Source organism: Rissa tridactyla, chromosome 1 (assembly GCF_028500815.1).
Source record: "Rissa tridactyla isolate bRisTri1 chromosome 1, bRisTri1.patW.cur.20221130, whole genome shotgun sequence".
NCBI classification, from domain to species: domain Eukaryota; kingdom Metazoa; phylum Chordata; class Aves; order Charadriiformes; family Laridae; genus Rissa; species Rissa tridactyla.
In genome coordinates, this window is record NC_071466.1 from 141,148,769 (window position 1) to 141,175,451 (window position 26,683).

Consider the following 26,683-nt stretch of genomic DNA (forward strand, 5'->3'; position numbering starts at 1 on the left):
GTTTAAAGAACTAGTTTGATCTGAAAGTATCTGGTAAGACGCTTCTATGGACAATCAGCACTTGACACATCGACAGGGCCTCTGTAAAACTGCCTTGCACACTAATTATGATTTTGTTATCAGGCACAGAATAAATGCCATTACACAGACACATTAGGTTCTTTGCTTCTCTGTGAAGAAAAATACTAATTCAAGCATTGCCTGTGGTTATGACAGGCAGATAGATTGTACATGAGGTTATGGATTCTGCTTTGCTACTACATGCTTTAGAAGGAAGCTCTCAAGAAACAATAGTCTGGGTTAGAGGTAGTATTTGAGGTATAGCATTATTATTTTTTTAATCAGAGCCTTTTACTGTACACTATAAAAACCCCTATTAGCATTTTCTTTTCAGATGCTTTTCTGCACCACAGCTGCTATGACTCTGCAGTCAGGAAAGCAGAACTGGTGTGACTGCAATTCAGGAAAGAAGTTGAAAAGAGAGAAAAAAAAAATACGGCTTTCTAAGACAGCTAGAAGAAAGCATGCCAATTAAATTTTTAAAGAGAGACAGAGGGTGGGAAGAAAAAAAGAGCTAAAAAGCTGGAGGAACCTGGTGAAAGTTGGGGAGGGGAGAGGGGAAGGAGCACAAGAGAACCATAGAAATGAGAAATGGGATGAAGGATGAGGTGAGGAAACTAAGGCACCATACAGCAGCAGCACACACACTGAATCCAAGAACTAAGGGCAAAGAGGGAAAGGAAGGCCAGAAGAAGACAAATCAAATGATGAAACAAGGAAGGAAAGGTGCATGCAAGGAAAGAAGGGAGAAGAGAGAAAGCAAAGAGGAACGTAACCAGGACAAGAATCCTATTTTGTAGCAGTGCTGTCTTACTGAGCAGGGAGGCAGGGAACACATGAGAACTGATATGCAATATGTGTTAATAATGCAGTGGGTTCCATACTTGTGCTCAGCCTACGTACTTCATTGCAAACTTAAGTGATCAGAAGTCATTTAAGATGCATTTCTTGGATTTGGTAGCAGTCTAATATTAAGAGCACTTTACTGAAACAACCACCAGAAGACTAGCCCTTCATTGTAATCATATTAGAGTGAAAACTATGGCATACGCCAAGAACACACCAATATTAATATTATTTCAGAAAATCCTAAATAATTTGTTGCAATCTATTAGGATGGTACAATGAAGAAACATAGCTCGTTCTTTTCTTAGGACAAGCCTCGTGTATCATTCAACACAGTTAGATGCTTAACTTTACTCACAAATAATTCAATCAAAGATGATGTGATTTCCTATGCCCATAAGGCTAAGCACATACAGAAAGCTTTGCCAAGTCAGAACTTAGACTTCCTGCCACCAAATCAGCCACTTTTGATTAAAACCTTCAGAACTGCAGATTAACTCTCAGGCATTAAAAGATGGATCACACACAAATACTCATTTTCCTAACTATACACTGTTACTTCTGTAAGAAAGTCTCGGAAGTTAGGGCTGATAAAAAAAAGACTGGAAGCTTATTGGTGTTGGCAAGCTTCACAGCTTCTACTCAAAGCCAGGGAAGGATGGAGCTTTCCCGCATCTTCTGGTGATTGAGAAACAATATCAGAAGTGAGAAAGTAAGTATATCCCAGGAACCATTCCCTACAGACACATATCCAACAACTGCTGAATTAGAATACAAAGCCCCAGTTTCAAAATTCTCTAATGTACTACGGATTTTAAATTCTAATAAAAATCAGGGATTTGGTCCTTTTCCTCTATTTTCTTTTCAGGAATATAACTGACACCTAGAAATTCTGTTCTCCATGTTTACCATCTATTTCACTCAATCATTACCATGGTACTACAAAGGAACTTAGAATCATAGAGTCATAGAACCACAGAATGGTTCAGGTTAGAAGGGACCTTAAAGATCTCCTAGTTCCAACCCCCCTGCCATGGACAGGGACACCTCCCACTTGATACTAAGTCTTTAGCTTGATCATTTAACTAAATTTTTCAAGTGTGTAGGTGCTTAAAAACAAAGATGTATGTTAGTAGGATCTAGAAAACCCTGTCAAGGAGGGACCATCAAAAATTATGTTCCGTCCCCTCAAAAGAACCCAAACACAAAAGTGTGAAGAAATGCGTGCAGGTGGACTTGTGCACACAACCAAATACGTGGTTTGTTTGTGGCAGAAGAACTTTGACTGCTTTGCCTATCCTAGCAACCATAAGTTCGGATTTCCTAATAGAGGTGGCACACAGTCACACAGGTAGAAGATACAATGTGAGAATTTTTCCTCTTTGAGGAAAATTTTGAAATACTTCATACAATTTCCTGTACTTTCTGAGGATTTCACAGTAGCTCAAGACACTCTTTACAGGACAACAAAACAGTAAAAGAAAGTCAGCCATCATCTGATTATAGTGTCACACATTTTGAGTAAGGATGAGAACACCAGTCCATCTAAGGCAGCCCTATTCCAAGCCTCCAAATTTCACCCACTCCTTAACCCTGACTTGTCAGAGAAGCAGCACCAATGCCTTTGAACACAACCCCCCTAACACCTTACGTGAATCTCACAAGTTTTTATAAGCAGTGCCACATTTTGATCTAGCACTTCTCATCCAGAATTCTCAACTTCTACCAGTAAGGTCAGCGCCTTTTCCAGTGCACAGACAAGAAAGCAGAGGGATAGGAAGGCATACAGCCTAATTGGATGGAGAATGATACTAAGCTCCTGTCCTCCCCTTTTTGCAATCTTCTTATGCTCTGATATACATGATCTGTTTTGCTTCTGTAGCACCAGAAGATCTAAAAGACTTTTTTTTAACCTGTCTCCTACGTTCACTGTCCCTTTTCTTCCTCTCTTAATTCTCCTCTGTCTATACCATTTTACTGCTGTAATACAAGCTAAGGATTTGTGTTAGAAGACCTGTACTGCATAAGCAGTCCCGTGATTGTAGATATCAGCTAGACATTCACATGTTGTAAATTAGTATGTATCTGCTAACTATTAGGATAGTTTAAACAATTTGAAGATCCTGTTGACTTACCACCAAGTTCCTTTGCAGTAGGAGGATAATAATTATTGAGTATAGTAAGTGGTATGCATGGAGCGCAGAATTTCCAGGCATTAATATTTCTTGGAGGATGCTGAAGCACTCAAATGAAAATGAGTCATTACCTTACAACAGTATTAGGGAAAGAGCTACTTCTGTTGGTTTGAGGTTTGTTAAACTAAAGCACATGTCGAATAGAAGCAGTAGCTCTGAAGGGGACGCCTCAAACATAGCTGGAATCACAGCAGAGCCATGTAAATGATTTGCACGCTTGTACCAAGAATAAATATTTATTAAGCCTTCCTTTAAAAAATGTAACAATTGTTTTGCTTATCACTATGGTAGATTGCAGGATGTCATGTATAAACATTTACATTTTCTCATTGTTCCCACCAGTGAGCATTTGAATTTCACTGTAAACAATGGCTTTGCATTTGGTGGGGAACATCAAGTTTCGCATCCCACTGGTGGTGGTAGGCACAGCCGTTCACATTGCAAACTTGGGTGCAGAGACCTAGCCTGCAGGCAACCTCATGGGTCAGGTGAGGAACTCTCCAAGAAAGGTGTCTCCAGGTGGGGTGAGGGTCAATCTGCAAGCCTTTGCTCACTGCATGTTCCTTGCAATGCTCATTGCAATGCTGTGCGTACCACAGGGATGGTATACCCTACAGACCTTCACAGGGTAACTCCTGGCAGAATAGCTGTGCCATAATGCCATTTAAAGAAGCCATTGAGAAATGACAAGATTCAAGTTCTGCTGCCTACAAATGACATTTCTGGACCTCCCTCAGATTTCCCACCCAGCTCAGTTTACCCACATCCTAGGATCACCAGAAGGGAAAGTGAGGCAGCTTCTGTGCTCCCCGCGCCTGCCTCAGGGAGCCTCTGAGTTTCAGCTGCTCTGGAGACCTCTTCTTTGGCCAGAGAAAAAAATCTTAGGATCAGACTCTCGAAGTTACGTGGGCACCTAAAGTCATAGCCAAACACCCACAGGATTTTTCAAGAACACCTCAGCTGCCTTGGTGCTTTCAGAAAAAACCTTCCTAGCACCTATCTGCATCTTTAGGCGCCTACAAAAGGCCTTTGAAAAGTTGGCCTTTAGCCCCTTATCCTTATAGAAGTATTTCCCCTGGAATAAATGACTGGCAATTAGTTTAAGAACTAGGCGCTCCCTTTTAAATCCAGTACAAATAGCTAGAGTAGATAAATCACCACAAGGCCAGTGACTCCAGATAGACATTTTGCCAAAGTAACTCATAAGAATATAATTTTTAAGCTGCCTGACTATGTTAATGCATGGATAAAGTGTTTAAATCCTGTTATAGAAGGATTTTAAATATAGTTCTCACTTAGCAACTGTTTTCCAAAATTAAGGTACTAATGTCAGAATTAAGGCGTGTTAAAAAGAGGTTTCCTGAAAATTGATTTCCACAATGGCTTACTGAATTGCAGAAGTGAATGAATAATTAGATGTTTTAAATAATAAAAATCTGATAACACAGAAAAAAACAGACACAAGATCCATTAACTATCTGGGTCAAGTAAGAAACTTTTCACAAGCACAGTGGTGCAATGTTCTCCATTATAATGTATGTTACCAACTCCTTTCAAAGATATCAAACCAGACAGATACCTGGTTAGATACAATGTCATAATCCCCACAGAGATGTTTTTCACTTGTATTTGCATAGTATCTGTGTGTTCTCTTTGCATACTGAGCTGCTTGTAATTCTCCAAAGTGGTTAGGTTTTGAAGTGCAGAGATCTTTCCATATGCTACAAGTTTTCTGCAGCTAAATGAACAGCCTGAAGTTCCTACTGGTCTTCTAATCCCTTTTGGTGTTACGAGAAGAACCACAGACAGTCCATAAGCCAGGCAGAGAAAAGGTAAGTGCATCTTCACTAAGAGATCATTATTACAACCACATCAGAATATAGTAATTATTTCCTGCCAGAAATATGCAAAGAAATGGAAAATCACTTCTCAAAAATTTCATCATGTTTTTGGACTTGAAGTTACAACAAACACACAAAGAGAAAGCAAATATAGTGTACCCTTTCTGCATCAGCTCTGTATTCAGGGCAGCGTGTGCTCTTTTTACGTACCAGGGCAATGATGCTCTTCCTGCTCATCTGCAAGGGAAGAGAGGGTATATCACACTTGCCTGAACACAATGAACACAAGAGGGGCAAGGAGGCACCTGGACCTCCTGAGAGTGATTGACTCTTTTCAAAGGTGGATGTCTAAGGCACCAATACACTGTATATGATTATATAGCTCTAGTTAGGTGATGATCTGGAGAAGTTTGCAAACAAGCAGGACTGCAAGATGTGAAGAATTTGCCATGGTAATGCTCATACTTATAGAATCATAGAATTATTTACATTGGAAAAGACCTTTAAGATCATCAAGTCCAACCATAAACCTAGTGCTGCCAAGTCCACCACTAAACTATATCCTTAAGTACCACATCTACAAGTCTTTTAAATACTTCCAGGGATGGTAACCCAACCATTTCCTTGGGTAGCCTGTTCCAATGCTTAATAACCCTTTCCGTGAATAAATTTTTCCTAATATCCAATTTAAACCTCCCCTGGTGCAACTTGAGGCCGTTTCCTCTCATCCTAAAGTACACCTCACATCATGGACATCATGTGCTAGGTTTGACTACTACAGGCACACTGATATCCTACGGATTCTTAAAAGATGCTCCAGTGGAAGCACAAGTGAGTTCATCTGCAAAACAGACAAAACAAAAAACAAGAAGAGATCAATATGGCTTTGTGATTGCTAGTGCCAAGATCTCCAAAACAGAAGAAAACCAGTAGCAGAGAATAAGTAAATCAACAAAGAATGGCTAATTTGAACACCATTTCCCTGGACATCATAGCAATGGTATCCATTAAGACAAAGATTGTCCCTCCTTTGATTGGCAAGTCATTGTTTTGCTTAACCAATCCCATTTTCTACAATTCTCAGTCGACACGCTGTTCCTGAACAGGTTCATTCAAATAGTCAACAATCACATTCTCATGGAGTGGCTACTGCTGGCCATCTGTAACGTCTGGGATTACTTCCATGATGTAACTAGATAACTGGGAATATAAACGGCAAAATTAATTTAGAGCCTTCTGGACAAACTGTTGCTTGTGCTAAGGAATGAGAAAATCTGTGATCCACACTGACATTGCAAAGTCCTTTGAATTAGCAAATGTTTCCCCAGTCAGAAATCATACGTATTTTCAGAAAGGTATTTCTGAATCAACTGGTATCATACCAGTTCTGGCTCACAGGTATGTCAAGGGAAAAAAGACACATACATGTGAACAAGTTAATTCTGACAGAGGTGGGGGGATATGAAAGGTATTGAAATACACTCAATATACTAAACTATCTTGATATTTTTGTGACCTATCATTACCTCCCCCTCCCAAACACTCACTTCTCTTGTGCATTCAGTGCCTCTTTCCTTAAAGGCTGTAAGATGTTTTAAACAGTAGGTACCAGCTGTGTAGAGTGGACCCTGACCTGGGTGCGCTCCCTTGGCATTGCTGCAGCACAATTATTAATTATAATAGCAATAAAAATACCAAAGTTTCATTAATCTCTGTTAATGCTCATTGTCAAATAATCACAATGACCACCAGTTATAGGAAAAAGCCTTCCACCTAATTCAGACATTCGCAGGTGACTAACTGCTAGGGAGGAATGAAATTCATTAAGAAATGAGGACAAGGAGGAGGAAAGTTATTGTTGAGTCAAAATGAGCAACAATGAACTCCTTTTCAAAACGCATCATCACCTCCAGAAGACGGACAGTAAGTCTGAGTTCTCTGTAAAGGAATGACTATCCTGTGAGTATAAACTGTTGGTAAATGGCAGGAAAGAGAGCTCCTGGCACTTGTGAAAATGTATAAAACATCTGGTGCTGGCAATAGGCATGACATACAGTGCATAGTGACACCACAGACTTCAGATGGCAAGTAGTCTGATGAAATTACAAAATCAGTGGATGAGAGGGTGTGGGAGATATATTTGGATTTTAGTCCATCTTGTGTTTGTCTAGTGAAATAAAATAAAAAAAAATCAAAAGTTCTTCAGGTTTGCTGGAAACGGAATGGTCTTCCCTGGACAGAAAACTCACCGAAACTTGCTATAATTTTAAACTTTTTGGCTGCAAAAACCATGTACTGATTTACATCTTCTGAGGTACCAGCCCCATTTCTATAAAGTGTTCTAAAAAATAGAAAAACATTGAGCGTGGGAGAAGACTAATGGGTTGATTTGGGTTTGGTTGCATTTCAAGAGTGCCCAGAGGTGGAAAAAATGCTGTAGTATGAGTTGTGAGTCTCTCCACATTAGGAGAAGGGGGGGATGAATAACTGAGGAGAGAGGGAGATGGTCAAAGGAGACAGTGCCATTAAAAACAGAGATAGGAAATAAAAGAACTTGGTTTGGAAACATGTTTTCTCCAACTAAGAACTTTCTATGTTTTATTTTGACTGATTACGTTACTGAGGAAAATAGTTTGGGGTACTTAGAAAAGAAGAGATGATGGGAAACCAATATAAAGAAAAAGACCTTGGGAGAACGAAAGAGAGATGAGAACAAAAGATGTTGCAGGCAAGAGTTGTGACAGGAAACTTCTCTTAACTCAACCATAACCGTAATGAGATCCAATGGCTGGAACAGGAAGCAAGGGCAGCTTAACAAATAAGGCATAACACCAAAGCTAATAACGGCAACCATTCGCCAAGGGAACTGGTAGGCACTCCGACATTGTAAGTATTTAAGTCAAGACTGGATGTTCTTCTAAGAGCTTTGCTTTCAGTTGTCTGAAGCCTGCACCATGCAGGTGATCACGATGGTCTTTTCTGGCCTTATACCATGACCACAAGAATTGTAGCCCTGTTGCTGGGAATGGCATCCTCAGATGGATCCCTCGCAGTGACCAGTCACACCTCCCAGACCCACCCACTGGCTGCTGGAAGCTCTTTTGAAGTAACCGAAATGCAGGAGGTGTCCCAGAGAAGACCTCATTTGAGGAGATACTTACACCATAAGCTTCGTAGTGGGTGCAGAGTACACAGAGGCAAGGGCTGAAAGACACCATGATGAAATTGCAGCTCCTTGGTCACTGGCACAGCTTCCAGTTCCCTGCAGTGGTGCCAGGACTCTACCTTAAGAAATAACTGCCATTTGAGCAATTATGACTGCCTTTCCAGAAAGCCATAAGGTTCCTCAAAAGAGCACTTCTCCCCACTTCTCAAGTTGTGGGCAAAGTTTTCTTCCTATTACTAGAGCTATTCAGCACAACTCCATAGAAACGCATGGAGCAGCACCGGTGAAAAGCATGTGCAAGTGAGAGAGAAGCCAGCCCTCTTACATTCAGTCTTCCCCACTCAGAAAACAGGACAGCAGCAGAGGCTCAGCGTGAAGATGTGGTGTGTGCAGTGGCAGCCCCGAGCCACAGACTCTGGCTATGGGTGGACACTTCAATGTAGAACAAACCACAGTTGAAGTTTTATGCTGGAAACGTGAGTCAACCTCATACCAAGACAATAATCTTCTGTGAAACCCAAATATAGATTTGAACTTACTTTTCCTCCAAAGCATAGGTGTGTTCACTGAGATCCATATTTCATTTTGGTATCTTTTTCTAGTTACCTAGCACCGAAAAGGAATACATGTTTATGTAAATACCTTGGCTGCTTCTCTGAGCCTACCTCAGGGGAAAGTTTTCATTTTATTTACTTATTTATTTTGTGAGAAGGTGTCTCCCCAGGCTTACCCATATTCTTTAGGGACACTAGTTCTGTCCTTCCTCACCTGCCAGCAAATTTGCTATTTGGCTCCCACGTTAGCAGCTGCAGCATTTGTTCTTACCTTGTGATAGCCTTTTTACTGATTCAGCAAAAAGCGTGACATTCCCTTTGCATTTGTACCATGCTTCTGGCCCCTTAAACACCACGGCCAACAGCAGATCTACGATCCAGAGCCTGGAGACACAGCTCCTTGTTGGTCAGGCTGGGGGCTAATGAAGAAAGGGCTTGCGTCTGCGTACGCTTCTCACACATAACAGTGCCGTGTAAGAGATTTTCAGACCAGGAAGTTTCATTATGATGATCTAAGACTGCAGAATCCAGGCAATAATGTTAGTATTAAGGCCAGAGCTTCCTGCTGAGTTAGATCAAACCATTTACAGCAATCTAGGGAGGCAATGAAAACCCCCTCAGCCCTCGCCGGAGAAGCTGTGCCAATAATTCATGCCCCTCCATGTTAAAAATGTGCCCCTTATTTCAGATGTGAGCTATCCAGGGAGCTTTACAACGACGGGATTTTGTTGTGCTTTTGTCTGCGTAATTAAATGGTCCTCTCCAGCTGCAATTATCCCCGCTCAAGAAGGTGCTCTCAACCGTAATCAAATCACCGCTTCACCTGCAGCGGGCTGCTTGGTGGGTTTCGCCACCCCAGGTCACAGGCTGGCACCAGCACCTGCAGCTGTAAGTGTCGCACCCGAAGCATCTTCTTCCCGGGCTTCTCCCAGCCCACCAAACCTCCCTCTCTCCGTCAGCAGCAGCAGAGCGAGCAGTGCCACACTCCGGCCACCACCGTGGCTTAATGGGGAAAAAGGCGCGTGTGTGCGTCTCTGTGTGTGTGTGTATGTGTGTCCATGGGATCTGCTGGTTAAATGTTTTCCTTTCCCAGGGGATATATTTGACATCAAGATAAAGGGGCAGCGTGGAAAACAAACTTACTTTTTCCCCCCGCCTCTCCTTGGAGTTTGGTATTGTAAAACGAGCTGCACTAGCTGAGATTCTTTTTGAAAGCTCCTGGTTATCTTAGCAGCTGTAATATAAACCACAATCTCCTTGAAGTATCTCCCTGCCACAGCTCCCTTCATAGTGGGGGGTGGAGGGGCAACACACACCATAGTATTCACAGGGAATAACATTTTTTTTTTTTTTGGAAGTTCAGGCATTTTTTTAAGCTGGCTAATGTAATGCCATATGTTTTCTTTTGGAGTTCTGCTAAACCCGCCAGTTACATGTGTGCAAAATGTGATAGCGTCCATCCCTCTGCACCTCATTAGCGGTATCTCCCTTGCCTTTTGTTTTGGTCATGATGAACTACAGTGGGAAGTAAAAGGGGTGATGGTTATGAAGTGTGTGGGTGAAGGGCATAATCAGAGTGATTGTGCGTGAGTGTTGCTGGTTTTGATGTTGAGGCTGTTCGAGGTGCCTCCTGCTGAACCATGTCCCATGCAAGCCACATCTGTGCACTGCAGAGGAAACATACCTGTAGTTTTGACACCCTGCAAGGATGATGCCTGGAGAACAGGCACCTGTGTGTTAGGTACTCCCTAGACTTTCAGCTGGTACCTCTTGTGGTTGCCCAAGGGAGCTTTCCTCCTCTTGCAACCTCTGGTCTTTGAAGGCAAGGGACCTGGCCCCGTGGGGAGGCCCAGAGAGGTGTTTGGGATGTCTGTCAGGCAGTGATCTCCACACCTGTATTCTTTAACCCACTCCAGTTTTTTTCCTCTTTCTCTGTTTCCTCCTCTGTGGGTGTGAAAAAAGACTGTGGAAGAAAGAGGAAAGTGGAGGTGCCAGGCTGGAGAAGACATTGGCTCCCTCTTCTGCAGCCGATTTGCCACTACAAGCAGTAGCCAAAACCTTCCCCCTCCTCTGAAAGCCCCGGGCCCCCTGCCAGGCTGGGTACGGTGTTCCCAGCCATGCGCTGGGTCAAGCTGAAGGCACAGCAATAAGGAAGGAGCAGGTCATGGAAACCTGTTTCCATTATGGTGCTTGTAAATAGCCGTCCAGATTATCTTCTTGATTATCGTACCCTACCTGTGCTGTTTCCACCTCTGAGGAGCTGAGCGCTTTGAAACCTTGCAGCAGCACTGCCGTGGCAGAAAGTACCTGTGGGGGCAGAGGGCCAGCAGGAACCTGGTTCAAGGGTTTTGGTGTCTCCGGCAGAGGGTTTCTCCCCGTTCTCAGCAAGTTCATTCTTGACTTCCTAACAGCACTACCTGAAGGAAGGCTGGCAGATCTGGAGACTATCCCTCAACCAAATGCACGACTAGTTACCCTCTTAAAAGCTACTTCTGTCTTACAGCATCTTATTCTATAACCTGTACTTTAAGCCGTGTCCTACAATTTAATCTTTTTTTCTCTGGAAAACAAATTTGTCACTCTTTCAACTCCTTCAAAGAAGGAAATAAATGAGTAATGCTTTCAAACCTACCTGAGTAACTCAGGAGCTTGTATCCCATTGTTTTTGATGCTAAGCAATTCTGTTTGTTTTTTTTTTTCAAAAACTTGGCCCAAAATCTAATTTCCCAGAATAATTAAAGCGGTTAGGAGCCAAAATGTCTAACTGGTCTCATAAGTCACTTGCAGGCTTTGGGAATGCTAACCTTGATGTGGCAGACATGGTGTAACTGGCGGCACTTGTTACAGGTTGTTGGTTTTTTTACCTAATTCAATGACAGGACAAGAGGGCTCAAAGAACACCAGTCACCACCGCAGCCTGGCAGATTAGAGCACCCCAGCTGAGCCAAGGCAGCTGGGTATGTGTATATATAGTTCTCACTCCCTGGCCAGCATAAGGTAAAAAGTGTTTAACTTCTGCTGCTTTTCTCTGAGGTTTAACGTAACCTGGTTTTTCCTCATTTTTTGCCACAGGCTAAGACCATGCACCCAGTTGCCACCTTGCAGATGACAACCATTAAAACATTAAGCAGCAGTAACTGCCAGGCGTCTGTGCTCTTCCCTTCCACTCTGGTCCTCGGGCTGGGTCCCTCCAGCCCTGTGGGATCTACCTCCGGCAATCTGCTGGGACCTCTGTTTCCAGGCTCAGCCAATGCATCACACGTTGGCGTGGATGTGTTTCAGTCACGAAAAACAAAAAAGCTTCTGTCACTCCTCAAATCAGGGTGAATTTTTCTTCTATTGTTTGTAGTGGTGGCTTATCTTTTTTCCTTTCCTCCAAGTGCCCTGAGGAGCCGTGATAAATGGAGCTGGGCTGCATCAAGTCACCCCACAGACACCAGGCAAAGGGCAGCTCCTGCTGCAGAGGGCAACCATCCAGCATGGGTGGGAGAGGTGAGGGTTCGGGGAGACAGCACAAGCAAGGAAACAGAGAGGTGTCAGCAAAAAGGCACAAAAGCTCCCCAGCTTCTTCTTGGTGTGTGTTTTCATCTTTCTGCAGTGCCACCGAGAACACGGGAAGTCTAGGGGAAAGAGAGGGCAACAAGAGCATAGTGGGAAAAACTTCAAGGAGGGAACAGGGGACATCACTAGCTTCCCTCTGTCTCTGCCTCAGCTGCTTTCTCTAAGTGCTGAGCTGGTGACAGTGTCTGGCTGCCTCCTCCCAGAAGTCAGAGCAAAAGAGGAAGCTGCAGATTCCTTCTTCTGTGCCCCCCTGTTCCAATGATGCTTCATAAACGGCAAGTAATCACAGCCAAGGCAATGGTTTCGTCAAAGTCAGGGAAAAGGACATCGCAAACAAGGCAAAAGACACGATAACTGAGGAAATGCACGTTTTCTGGCAGCACCAAACAGTGAGTAAGCGTAAGAAGGGGAAAAGAAAGAGACGTCCTGTAGGGTGCTATTGCTGGTCTTTATTATGCTGTAGGCCAGCAGAAATTCCTTCAAAATCAGTGGAGATATGCAGGTACAGCATATCCATAAAACAAAACTGAGCCCACAAAGTCCATACTGGTGATTAGTATTTCCGGATCTTATTTTATTTATTTATTTTCAATTTGAGTGAGGACAAAAGAGCTTTCATCCCTCCAGAATAAAAACCTTAAGTTTTTATTGTTGCTACTTGCAGCAACAGAGAAGTTGTGTTATATTTCTGAATTTCTACAGTAGCATATTTCTGAAGTTCCTCTAGACTTGATCACTCCATGCGGTTTGCACGAAAAGGTGCTTCACAGAAGTGCTTTAACGTGCCACATCTGCACACCTCCATGAATAACATTGGGATGTGAGAAGCCATGGATAACTGAGAAGAAGTGATTAGAGAGAAGAATTTACAAAATAAAGAGCTTCTCAGCGCTAAAACAAAATTATTGCAGTGAGGTTACTCCGTTGTGCAGCACATCAGAACAAGATGTAGCTGACGCTGACTTGTGTTCGTGTGTCTGGCGTTGATGTCTCTGCAACTCTGGACAACTTTTTAAAATTCTCTTTTCCTCAGTTAATGTTTTAGAATAAAAAGTGTGAAAAATGATAATACTAGTAAGGACTTTAAAAAAAAATAATATCGTAATTGTTAATACCCCAAACCCAAACTCCTCCTGAGCTACCCACTTCCTTCTCAACTTCAGCTGATACACTTCCACAGGTATTTACAGGCTGAGGAAGCCAGGTGACTTATTGACAAATGGTGGCTTTAAATTCTTTCCATTGCTACCAGGCAAGGCAAGGAGCGGGACTGATTTTAGTTCAGACAATGATTTAGTTGTTACTTTTTTTCCACCCCGAAACAAAACACTTCAACTTGCACTGAATGAAGCACTCCAGACTTGAAAAAGGATGTTCTCCTTTTCCAGTTAAAAAAAAAAAAAAAAAAAGAAAAATAGACAAAATGAACCATGAAAAACATTGACTGGGAAGAAGTTGTGTCCCCCATTTTCCAGTACTAAGTGGTGGGGCTTCTCAGGCAAGTTGCCTGAGGTTCAGACCCCTCCTTTTGCCTTAGGAGACTCACATCTCAGGGCAATGCCTTCACCGCCTCAGTGCTTTCACTGGGAGAGGAGTGAAAGGTACTCTCAATCCCCTGGCTGACCTGAGTCTTCTTTGCCTAAACAAACATGCGAGAGATCAGAGTCTGTGCCTGAGATGCTCCCTCTCTTCGGTAAGTGTCCTCAGAACAGGCTAGCGATCACTTTTTCTCCTCCTAACTCCCCCTCCCGGCACCTGCCCCCCAGCTTGGTAAATATTTAAGTATTCCCGACAGATCAGGATGGCTTCCGTAGGAGCAACCATGAACATCACTAACTAAAATACCGCAAATTTGAAATTACGATGGAAAATGATTTAGTATCAGGAAAAGGAGAGGCTTGAACTTGTCTCTCCCACATCCTGAATGCTAATAGATAAAAAGGGGGACATATATTTTTCCATCAGTTTTGTCAGTGTATCTTAATATATTTTTTCTCCAAACAACTTTTCAGCAAATACCATTAAATTTGTGAACAGTTTCTAGAGGATAAAACGGGCATTTTTTCAGCAAAATTGCAATTTGTCACCAAGAGGAAAGAAAAATCACCCAGCTCTGTTTTACTACATGCACGTGAGCTACAATTTCACGTGGGCTCGAATCCTAGCGTGAAATTCACCCAGCCTTGGCCCAAAAAGAAGCTGCAATTAACCAAGACCAGCACATACACTTGAGGGACCTCAACACAATGGTCAGAAAGCCCTGACGCATCAGTCTCATTTAGACCATTTCCTGCGACGAAGGGGAGGATCTGGGGCAGGGACAAGGTTGTGTCCCCTCCCATTTTACCAGAACGGTGAACAGCACCTCCCTTGCACACCCCCATGTATTATATTCCACTTCTTGTCACGCTCCATGTAATGTTGTTTCTGTGCTGTGAAGGGTGTCTGGCTCTCCCCTTGACTAATGACTGGGCGCTGGAGGGTCCTCTCTGGAGCTTGAGAACTTGACCTCCGATGACACCCGTTTGACAGGGATGCGGATACATGTGGCTCCCCTCACTCATCCCCACTCACCCCAGGGGTTCTCCTCTGATGCCCTGTCAGCGCAGGCTTTTAGACAAAAGATACTGGTGAAATCAACAACAGCCAAAGGAATGTGGCCTTCTGGCCTAACAGCCTTTGATTGATATTCTTTATTTCAACAAAACCTTAACTTGGTTAAAAGTATCGCGTACAACCTGTTTTGGCATTTCCAGGCAGGACGTGTCTGCAGAACTAGCAGGGTCACTGAGGCAATGTGTTTCAAAACAAATAACGGGTCTCGCTTTCAAAATCACAAGGTCGCTTTATCTGTACATATTTCTCTTGTAGTCTGCCAAGCTGCCGCTTTACAAAATAATCATGTCGATACTCTTATTTACTATCCACCTTACAATAACGCCCAGAGGCCGGGTGAACTGAGGGTGTCCTGCATAACGAGAGACAGCCCCTGCCCTGCAGAGCTTCCCGTCCCACCGGGCTGTTTGCAGAGGGGGATTTGGAGCGCAGAGCCAGGGGAAAGCTGGGACCGCAGGATTGGAAAGGTGGGCGCAGAGACAAAGGCTGTAGCCTGCTTTGAGAGCCATGCTCTTCCCCTCGCACGTCCCTCTCCGAAACAAGAGCCCCCTTCTCCAGAAGGCAACTGCCTTACTGCCTTCCTACATGGAGCTTTCTGCATGTGCCCTCTGCTGCAGGAGCATCCTGCCCGCCGTGCCCGGTCCCTCACCCCCACAGAAAGCGAGTGAGCAACGCCAGCCCCCGAGCAATTCCTGGACAGGCAACACACTCTTCACATAACGAACCTTAGGCATGGGAGAAACAGGGCTCCTTCACACGCTCTTCCTGCTCTCCACGGGAAATTTCATGGTCCCTTTCCCCTCTGAGAAAAATTGCAACTCTCTCACATGAGACTGGAAGCATTTAAAAGCTCAAGCTACAGCTGGCATCTACCCTAGGCCGCATTTTGATCCCTTTAATAAGGAAGTGCCAGAATTTCCATGAGAGACAGGGAGTCAGGAGAGATTTCATGTGCAGAGACCTCTGTCCTACAACAATATTTTACCAAAATGCTAACTATGATACAGGGGTATTTTACAGCTCCACCCTTTGGAAATTATTTTCTTAGAGAAGAGGAAAAATTTTTAATGCCCCGGTTTTCTAACGGCTATTCAGCCCCCACTTGCAAACAAAATTTTTCAAAATATTTGTCTTTCCTATCACACCCTCTCTGGTTTCTTTGGGTGTCAGCAACTTCTTCCTTCTGTTGCAGCAGCACTGCCTTCCGCGAGCTTGCCTGGCTCCTGCTGCCCTCACATTAGGAAGGAATCTCTTACCGTCCTTTGCAAAGCCTGCCGGGTACTCCCTCATGGCAAAAAGCCCCAGCCACACTTTAGGCAGAGCAGCTCCCCCGCCTCCTGCATGGTTCTAGTTGGTTAATGAATAGAGCGATATCAGGATATCCCAATATTTGAGAGAGACACTTCCAAAGAAAATCGACAAGTGCAGGGAAATGTACTTGCAAACCAGGAAGGTGGAACCGGTTTCTTTCCAAGTCTGTCTTTAGGCCATCCTAACTAGCCGAGAACCTTTCTGCAACCTACAAAAATAGGCTGCTGATGACCTCACATACTCAAAACTTTAGCTTTTATTTCCACAAATGCTGACACCTTCACCACATGGCCTCTCAAGCTGCTGTGTTAGGCACTCATTGCCAGTGCTAATTGCTATTATCTTCGCAACTAGCATTTAGATGAATACTTTATATATGTGAAAGTTACCTCTCTGAAAAAAAAAGAAGTTCGCGGTCACCTCTGGAGACTGGGAATACACGAAGAAGCATCAAAGTAAACAAATAAGAATTTGGACCTGGAGATTTTTGCATAGTGCATACAAAAAACTCGTCTGCCTGTTTTCAAACTGGAACACGATTAAACACTGAAGTGATGAACTTAATCTCTCTTAATGAGATTGTGTCTGCTCAGCTGCCCGTTACATGTTTTAGGGGGTGGGTTTTTTTGGCTGGCAGGAATTTTTCCCCACACTGGTACCACTAACCATTATCAAGTTGTCTCCTAGCTTTTCTTTGGATAAACCAAACTTGGTCTTCTCAAGTATAAACATTACAACAGATGCCAGGATTTGTAATGTTCATTAAGCCACATTAACTAAATTTCTTGCACTGGTGAGAGTCCTATCTGAGACTCCAGAGAAGAGAACAAACTTTGCATGTAAGAAATACATTGATGGAGACAAAAGCTGCAGTTCAGTAACAGTAACCTGGAAGTGTCTGCAATTTAAGATGAATGAAGGTGTAAGCAAGATCTTCAGCCAATGCAAACCAAGGCTGGTGGGCCTACAGCAATTTGTATCATTTGAAAATGATCTGCCCCACGGTAGACATCGTCTATTAGCAATTCTAACAGAAAAAAAAACTTATTAGTTAAACTGTTCCTCAAATGTACTACTAAAAAATGAATCTGGTATTCACCTTGGACTAGCTGATCTCTAACAGCAGTATCAAGGCATAAAAATGGCCTTCTGCCCAATGTAGCCTCAGTCTATATACCCTCATATCCTTCTATTCTTCCCAGACAGGTAACTAATGATTTAGTCAAATACGCTGCCCCCAGCCCTGGAACCAAAAAAGCAGAGGATAGGATCCCATGATCATCATCCTGGGACACGTACATCCAAAATCAGTGCAGCCTCAGGTTGTTTTGTTTGTAGAATATCGTGGCCTTTTTACATAAAAGCCACATTTAATATAAGCGAGCAACAAATCACTCTACATTCCTCCTTTCAAGGCACTTAAGAATGGGTGAGAGGTATTTACTCACACCTGTCTACTTCTTCTACTCTGCCTTGGCTGTATTCAGAGAATTGCACCTGTATTTATGAACAGGCTGTATCTCACTGAACGATCTACTTCGTTATCAGGGCTACATACTGCGCGACACCATTCTCGCTCCAGAGCTAAGCAGATGAGATATGACTGCTTCGTGCTCAGCAGACTTCCATTATTAGAGTCCCATCTCTGATCGGATGGCATTTCACAAGCTGCCTCTTTCCGATTTCCTGTGCTAGCCAAATGTCATTGCTTCCTTGAGGCTGTAGGAGATGTAGGATTGTCCACTCCATTTGACTGAAAGCCTCTGGACACAAAACAGCTGCATGGAGAACCATCACTTTTACAGAGATAGATGGTCAGAAGCTACTAGAGGCTGAAGTCCAGAACCACTTTGTTACCAGTGATTTATGTGACATCCTTAATTTCTAAAAGCCAGATGCTTCCAAAAACAGACACAAACAAAGTGGCCAGACTCTAATCTTGGTTATGTCAGTTTATCTCTACAGTTACTCCCAATTTACACCAGGTAAGCAGAGATCAGAATCTAGCTCCGTCTCGCTTTGCCTTGGCCATAAATAAGTCCATTAGGGTTTGTCCTGATGATGTAATGCTTTAATGCAATACCCCATGTCTATTTGTGTCAGTGGAGTTTCTGTGGGGGCAGAGAGAGCTAGGATTAGGTATTTCCCATGTTTCTCTCGCAGGGAAAATTAAAGTTTTATTCCCAGACACCATCCCCATGTTCTTAACTCTGTGCTCTGCACAGCTGCTTGACTCTTGTTCCAAATGTGGCGTTAGGGGCAAACAACAGCAATACATCCTGCCCATTGGGTCTGGAAAATCCCAGAATGAGACAGCATGGACAATGATGATCGTCTTTAGTACGGTACGCTTTCAACTATAAAGCCCAAGGATTACAAGCAGGAGGAGTTTGGCACTCGGCTAGGCAGCCTCCAGAGGGATGGCTTTCCAGACAGAAACATCTTAAAAGCAGTTACTACAAATCTCAACTGTAACTAGCAACACAGGAATTTGGCCTAATTAAGGCCTCTGTATGATGAAAACATTAAACAATCATTTAACAATCTGCAGCTAAACATATAAATACCTAAACACATGAGGAAAAAAGCTGCAGTAGGAGGAAAAAAACAGGTTGCAGCAAAAGAAAATTTGATGCTTGCCATTAGGATCTGCTGACTGCCTTTTACAAAAAGTCAGCTGCATTCAAGTTCTATCTAACTCTGTGGGAGAAAAAAGGCATACCTGCTGGGTAGCACCCACATAATACCTATATGTAAAGGTCCTTGATTTACATCCAGAATAAGAAGACAAAATACTGCTGCTTCCCATCACGTGCTTGTAAATCTCATAGTAGAGTTTACTGAATTTTCATCTTGTGCCCTTGGTGTGCTGTAAACCAGCGTGATTCTCAACTCTCATATTAAAAAATAGTATTCTGTCCCTCAATTGCAGGGAAATGCTTGAAAACGTATACTAAGCGAAGACTACTGGTGCAAAGAGTGAAAAAGGGAAACAAGAACTCAAAATTAGAGCAGAGCAGGGTTTGGGAGAGGTCCTCAGAAACTGGAAGCAATGCCCATGCAACCTCTGTCTCTCTCAGATGCACCCAGAATGTTGCTGGTGCAACCCACCCCACCACAAGATGCTGTCACGTGTGCTGTGGCACAGCAGTCCTTTGCAACCCCGTGCTGATTTGGGGAGATATCTGAAATGCCAGTGCGCGCACCAAGAGATCCAGAAGCCTTTTACAGGCTGCATGCGTTTGCATCAATGCTCGCAGTTTTCAATGAATCAACAAAATGTGGCTTTGCTAGAGAAGCCAGAACAAAATGCTGCACATACCCTGGGCACAACTTCTGCAATGGTTACAGAGAAGGAACAAAACAACCCTTCCTAGCCTGGCCCCTGCGGGCAGACCATACAAGAGCAATAAAACAGGCATCCTATTGGGATGCTTCCATCCCAGTGTCTTGCCTGCGGGGCCAGGGCCCTGTGTTCTTCGGCTACAGCTACTGCTGGTCCCCTGCCAGCTGCAGGGAGGGCCTGTGTCCCTTACAGGGTCCTCCGCTCCCACTTCTCCAGCTCGCTGCTCTCCAGCCTTCCTGCGCAGCCAGCTCCCAAGCTGCTGCCTCTGCACCGCCGCTCCCACTCTCCTGCAGCTTCCCATTGACTGGGGACCCTTCTGCCTGGAGGTGGTTGGGAATTGGTCAGCAGGAGCAGCCACCTCCCCCAAACCAAGCATCTCCAAGGAGACACATCTGAGTCAAGAAAGACTGGCCTTAGAAATAGGGTGAGTGTCCTATGCCACGTGCTAGCAAATTTCTCTCTTGTTTTCTGCCCCAACAGATATTCAGTTACTTACGTGGAGAAGCAGAGCGACTCGGAGAAGGAAGACTGAGAGAGAGATTCAGCTCTGGGCTGTGGGAATATTCCCACTGGACGTGGGAGAAGCAGCTTCACCATCTTTGCTATAAATCTGGCCAAACAGCAACTCAAACCCAATCCCCGCAGCCCAAATTAGGCACTTTCACCACCCCCACGTTCAATGGCAAGTCTCTGATTTTCCACCCGTCATTACCTCTCTTTACAGGTTGGATCTCCCACACAGATACTGGAGGAATCCTGGTGACTTCTGCAGACCACCAGACTCTTCCCTTGTACTCATCCTTTATTAAAGCGAGAAATGCCCCATACAAAAGAGTAAAGGCTTCAAGTAATTATAAAACATATCCCAAATATGTAAATAATAATTCAGTGCCTCCAAACACTTTTTAAAAGGGAAGGGAATGTATAACTGACTTCATTAGAGACGAAACACATGGCTCGTTCTGGATACTTTCCATCAATATATACCAACACAGCAGGTACATTCCCTGTGCCTTGAAAGAGGCACCGCAAAAGATTAGGTGGTTATTTTTGTGGCATGTCCTTGTCAGAATTTCTCAGCCATGTTCCTGCTCATGAGGGAGGGAGTGACTGTCCAGCTTTATGAATGAATAATGTCAGTGTTTCATTGATTTACGGGCACTCTGCTGAAGCTGATGTCATTTGTTAAATGTGAAAATACATGCCAAAATTAAATACCAGTCCCTTCTTGTCATCTCCCAGCAATTAGAGCTAGCCTTCATATGAACATCAGCTGGTTTGTAGCACCATGTAAGTGGAATGTTAAGGATGTAACATTTTTAGCTATTCAAGTGCTTGGGTGAAACTCATGACTATATCTTGGGCTCACAATGTGATTTAGAAGTAGACATTCCTTGCAATACTAAGAGTGTGTCAGAAAGAACACCGTCGTAATTCTAAAACGTTAACTGATTTCAGCAATCGAAATGATGTCAGTCACACAATTCTACAAAAGCGCTTTACACACTGCGTAACACACTAGTCTTTCAAACCCATAGAGGATGCAATTTTATGGCACTGACAAATCAACATGGAAGCTTTGATCCCAGCAGTGTTCCTCCAACATACTTTTCTCCACACGGAGACTCATAGAGGAACTGTTTGCAGATCAAGATGCTGGTCAACATAAGCTCAAGAACAGAACCGGTCCCTCAGGTAACATTAGTATTGGCATGTTAAATTCAGAAATCTGAGTGCTAAGAATTTGAAGAATTGTTGTCCTATCATACCACATTACAGACATTTGCAATGCAGAGCTCAATTTTCTTTCTATTTTCACTGTTATAAGAATAACTCTTATTCCAAGGTCCACGCTCCTTTGAAAACTTCAAAATTTGCAATGTAAAGCCAAACTGGTTACATGCATCAGTCACCACTTTGGGTAATTTTGTCAAATCCATCAATAAAACGAAATCCTGACAAGCGATCATTTCTGACCCAGGGACCACGTGAACTAGCCTCCACACTGTGTTTCTGTTATTTGGCCCTGCAACAAGGGCAACCTCAGACAAATCCATAATTTCCAGGAATTTCTCAAACGTAACCTCTTTTCTCAGTGCCTTTTCCATTCCAAAACCTCCATAGATGGAAATTGCACAATCTTCTCTGGGCAACCTGTTTCAACTCTTGATGAAAAAGCTTTTCCTTATATATAGTCAGAACATATTTTGTCAATTTATGTTCATTGTCTCTTGTTCTCCTGACATGCACCCCTGTGAAGAGCCTGGGTCCCACTTCTTGATAACCAAAGCCTTCTCTTCTCAAGGCTGAACATGCCTCATTCCCTCTGCACGTCTGCATGGGCTACATGCTCCAGCCTACTTTTGGTGTCCCTCTGCTCCTCACTTTGTCAATGTCTTACTTCTACCGGGGGCCCAAGTACTGAATGCAGTACGCTTGTTATGGTCTAAAAAGTGCTGAGTAAAGGGAGATAATCGCTTCCCTCAACATACTGGCTATTCTTCTGCTAATACTGCCCGGGATAGTGTCAGTGTATTTTCTTGCTAGGGTACACTCCTTGGCTCACGTTCAGCTTGCTGTCTACCAAGACACCCAGGTCATTTTCAGCAGAGACACCTACAGAGCCTGTTTGCACCTGCAGGGAGAATAACACCTATTAGCCACTACCCTTTGAGCTCTATCCTCCAAGCAGCTTTTTACCCATCCAGATCGTAACATCCTAACTTGAATACAAAAATACTGTAGGAGACAGCATCAAAAGCCTTGCTAAATTGTAGGTAGATGACATACACTGCTTTTCTCTCACCCATAAACCTAGTCATTTTATAATAGGAGTTTGTTAGCTTGGTTGAGCCCATTTCACCTTTCATGAATCCATGTCGTAAACAGCTTCTTCCCATTCATGTGCCGAGAATTCTGTTCCAAAAAGCCATTTCAAGAAAAGACAAGACAGAGCACATGATTTGTCCTGTTCCTGTGCAGACAAAAGATGATCAGAGGAGCAGTGTGAGGAGAAGAGGTGATGCTGCCTCACTACCCTTCACTTCTAATCTTGTCACAGCTCAGTAGTGAGGCTCAGGGCTCACCAAGGCGACTTAGCCAATTTGACTCTGTACGGTGAGTAAAAGCACCAAGAAGACTCTAGGTGACACAAAAATCAAATTAATTACCTATGCACATTTCTAGACATGTTGCCTTGTCCCATAATTCTCCATATTGGGCTCTGAGCCCCACTTGAGGCTTTTAAAGCCCAGCTTGGCACTGTCCCTACTGTCATCTCCTTCCTGAAGACCACAAACTCCCACTACAGCTAGATTTAGCTGAAATAACAAAACTGGTGTGCAATAAATGGAGGCTTATGAGGTTATGCCAGAACTTCCATAGGAAATAACCCTGCTGTACACGGAGTTAAACGTGCACAGAATCTGTACTTGCAGTTGGTCTCTCATTGGTGATCATTTTGCTTCTGCTCCTGCATTATCTCATAAACAGGAGAGCAGAAGAGGTCAGATAGCAAATACAGCTGAAGTTTACTTAACTAAAATGTCTGTGGATGATCCATGTATGAAGAATACATCAAAAATTATATACTGGGGAGGGGAAAAGTGAAAAGAGCTTTGAATGAATCCATATGTTCTGTAAAACTGTGTATTTTACTGGATAAATCCATTGTATTCAGAGTTTGACAGGCAACATTCCAATATTTATGCTGATCGCAAAACAAAAACTGCCTAGTTTTGTGATAAGACACTGAAAAAAACATGACTTATTTTGTAATCAGCCAAAACGTTAATTTGTGTCATTTTGTAATTTTCCTCAGTATTGCTACTTGATAACTAGTTGAGCGAGTTTTCGATAGAAAAAGGTGTTCATTACTCCTTGAGTTCAAAGGGAGTCCCCACCTGCCTCACATCACTTTCGACTCTCCACCTCATGCCATTGCCCTCCAAACCAGCACTTCAGAGCTGAATGGCTCTCTTGGCAGATTGCTGGGAGCCTCCTCTTCTTGGGATCTGTAAGTGTGCAGCAGCCAACTGGCCTGCAAGTAGCAGCAGAAAATAGCTAAGTTAAAGAAAGCACCGAAAAGTTTGGATGCCTATCTGAATGCTAGCTGCTTCCATTAGTAATAATCCATTGTTCAGTGAGAGAGCTAGTGCTAATGACCCCTGTTCAGGAAAGCATTTAAACAGAGGCTTAACTCTGTCCCTATTCAGGCTGGCACTTATGGCTCAGTTTAAGTGCTGCACTGAATAGACTTTTTTTTTCTGAATCAAGGCCAATTTCAGTTCATCATCCCTGAGGAACAGATGCATTCTTTCCCCCTTTCTAACAAACGTGGAAAAACATGTAGCTAATACTTAACATGGAAGGGGGAAGAGTCAAGGATAAAAAGAGGGATCTCCTGTCTTCCTAGCAGCACAGATCTATCTACCTTGTGCTCCCCCGACACTCAGTGGTACTCACTTGGGGCTTCTCATGGATGGATGGTGGAGGTCACTGCAATCCTCCACCACATGAAGCAAGAGGGTGTGTTACATCAGGTTGGGACAATGGATAGCGCCTTCTCCTAAATCCATCTCTGCATCCCTAGGAAGTAGCAACTCTCTTTTTTTGCAAAATGCTGTAAGAATCAGGGGAGGTAGAGCTACAAAGTGCACAATATTATTCGTCATTATTCAGTGAGTCATGGTTGGTTACCCAACATCGATACAGCAGTAAGAACATGTCTCATCTCCTAAGGCTCAGCTATGGCTTTATGAAGAGGGCATGGAAGGGGATGCAGCAACTGCACTATGTTAGGGGGAAGTTTATAACCACACATTGAGAAATAAGTATAACGAAGGATACTCTAAAAGGTATAAAGGGCTTCTAAGCACCGAATTCCTACATCTGTCTTCCACAGGCCCCTTTAAAAACTCCAGGACTGGGGTTTTTTCAGCAGCATATTTGCAGGCAGACACTACCTTCCTCTGCTAGGTAACACATGGGGCTCCCACCCCATGAGACACCTCTCCCCACAGATCCAGAGAAGAAGGGCTACCTGAGACCCTGCCAGGGCTGTTCAAGGCAACTGAGCATGAGAATAGGCATATTTCTATATGACCTCACCCAAGAAAAGAAAAGTGACATTCAGACTTTTGATTTTGTGGAGAAACTGGTGATGCTAGCACAATATATACTGTAACTTGCAGAGTTAACAGCACTGGCAAATTAAATGCTGTTTATGCTCAGCACAGGCAGGGGAGGAAGGAAACAGGAAGATTAATTAAAAGTTTTCTAGGTTGTAAACATGATGACTAGAATCCATGGAGCAGCTCTTGGTCCCGCTGGAAAAATGGTATCCTGATGTCCTTAGCCCTGGTACAAATCAAACACTGCTCTGTCACTAGGATGCTAAAAACCAAATTGAAAGGAAGGTGGACATTTTCCTTTAATTTAATTGAGCTCATCATTTAACATGGGAAGGAAGAAGGGGAATATGAGATAGGTGCCTCTAAGGTCACTGGAAGGGATGTGCTAGAAGAGCTTTGGAATCTGCTGCAGGGAGCCTGGAAAAGTGAAATCCACATTGAACGCTAACATTGGACTATGACAATGTTTTCATTGCATTCAGTGTATTTCACAAGGTTCAGCTATGTAAATATACGGGCTGCTTTTTTCCTCAATACTGGGTGCAGCTTGCAAAGCCTAAGGAATTTCTGGTTGCATTTTCTCATATATGATCTTGTAGCCTTCCTTTCTCTTTCATATTATAAACATATTATTACAAATAGGCAGTGAATAGATCTTTATTTTTTTTCTTGCACTTCTTTAAAAAAAAAATGAATTGTTATCAGATTTAATGATATGATAAGCTTTAAAGTTCCCCAGGGAAGCTACCACAGCCATACTGATTTACATAAGCATTTTCCTACACATAATACAGCACGCAAGCTCTCTGATCTCATTATTCATTAGAAAATTAATGATATCTCTCAAATGTGAAAGCAGACCAGTTCTGCAGAGAGTGCTGGAAATTGGCTAGTTCTCGACGCGGTAGTCATTTTCAATTTACTGGCTTGAAAAAAAGATGCTTTTAAGCAAATAAAAGGGTGCTGACATCAAACAGATACTTGTCTTGCTGCCAGGGAACGAGATGCCTTTTAAGGCAGGAAGGTGGGACTTGAGTGATGTGAATAGGAAGAAAAGAAAACAAGCCAGTCAGAGTTAAGCAGCTCTGCCCCATTCATGAAAAATGTCTAGGCTCATTTCCTCATTGCGAGAGGTCTTTTTTGCTTAAATTCTAAAGCCCTTGCTCTGTTCTTGCCAATAATAAATAGCAGCCTGTTTTTAGAAAAAGTGCAAACTATGGAGGGTTTTTTTAAGTGCTTTTCCTCAAGCTACGCAAATTGTGGCATCCCACAGATCAAGAGACAGTGTTAATAAACCCCTCAAAACTTTGCTGATAACTATATCCCAAAATTGAGACTGTCTGAGATTGCAGCAGAATGAACTGTGACATATTCAGTCATGGGGAGTAAACACTGATAATCAAGGATGGCATGAATTGGCATATGACTGACCAGATTAAGATCTGATTTTTATCCCAGCTCTATTTAGATTATAAGGCCAGCAATTAGCAAAGGCAAGTCTGCTAATTTTGGATATGAAAAACAAACAGGATGATTGTTTCTGTCGCTGTAGTAACACAACTGTCAGGGCATTAGCGGGGGGGCTCTCACCACACAGTGTCTCAAAGTGGAACACCTTTGTGTCCATCCCTTATAGTAAAGTGGATGAAACTTGTGCCTGCTGCTTGCTGAAGCAGACACAATCTTTCTCCGTGAGATTTGATTGCTGCTTTTTAATGCAATTCATAGCTCAGATAGCAACAGAAATTGTTCTGGGGTGTGGTAGAAAAGGGATATTAGACATGCACTGCAACATCCTGTTTTGGAACTAGTTTAATACGAGGCTCACAGGCTCAGCATTACAAAATTCTGCACTCAAGCTGTCACTTGCCAAATTTTTTGCACATTAGTTTTGTTTTCTTCTTTCCTGTGATCAGCAGCAACATAAAAGGAAACATCTGGTTCTGCAGTGTCTGAATTAAGGGATGCTATAGGAAAGACACACCAAAGCAACATCAGATTTGAAATAACCAGGCAGCGTGAGAATTTGTGCAATTTGCAAACTCTTCCAGCAGG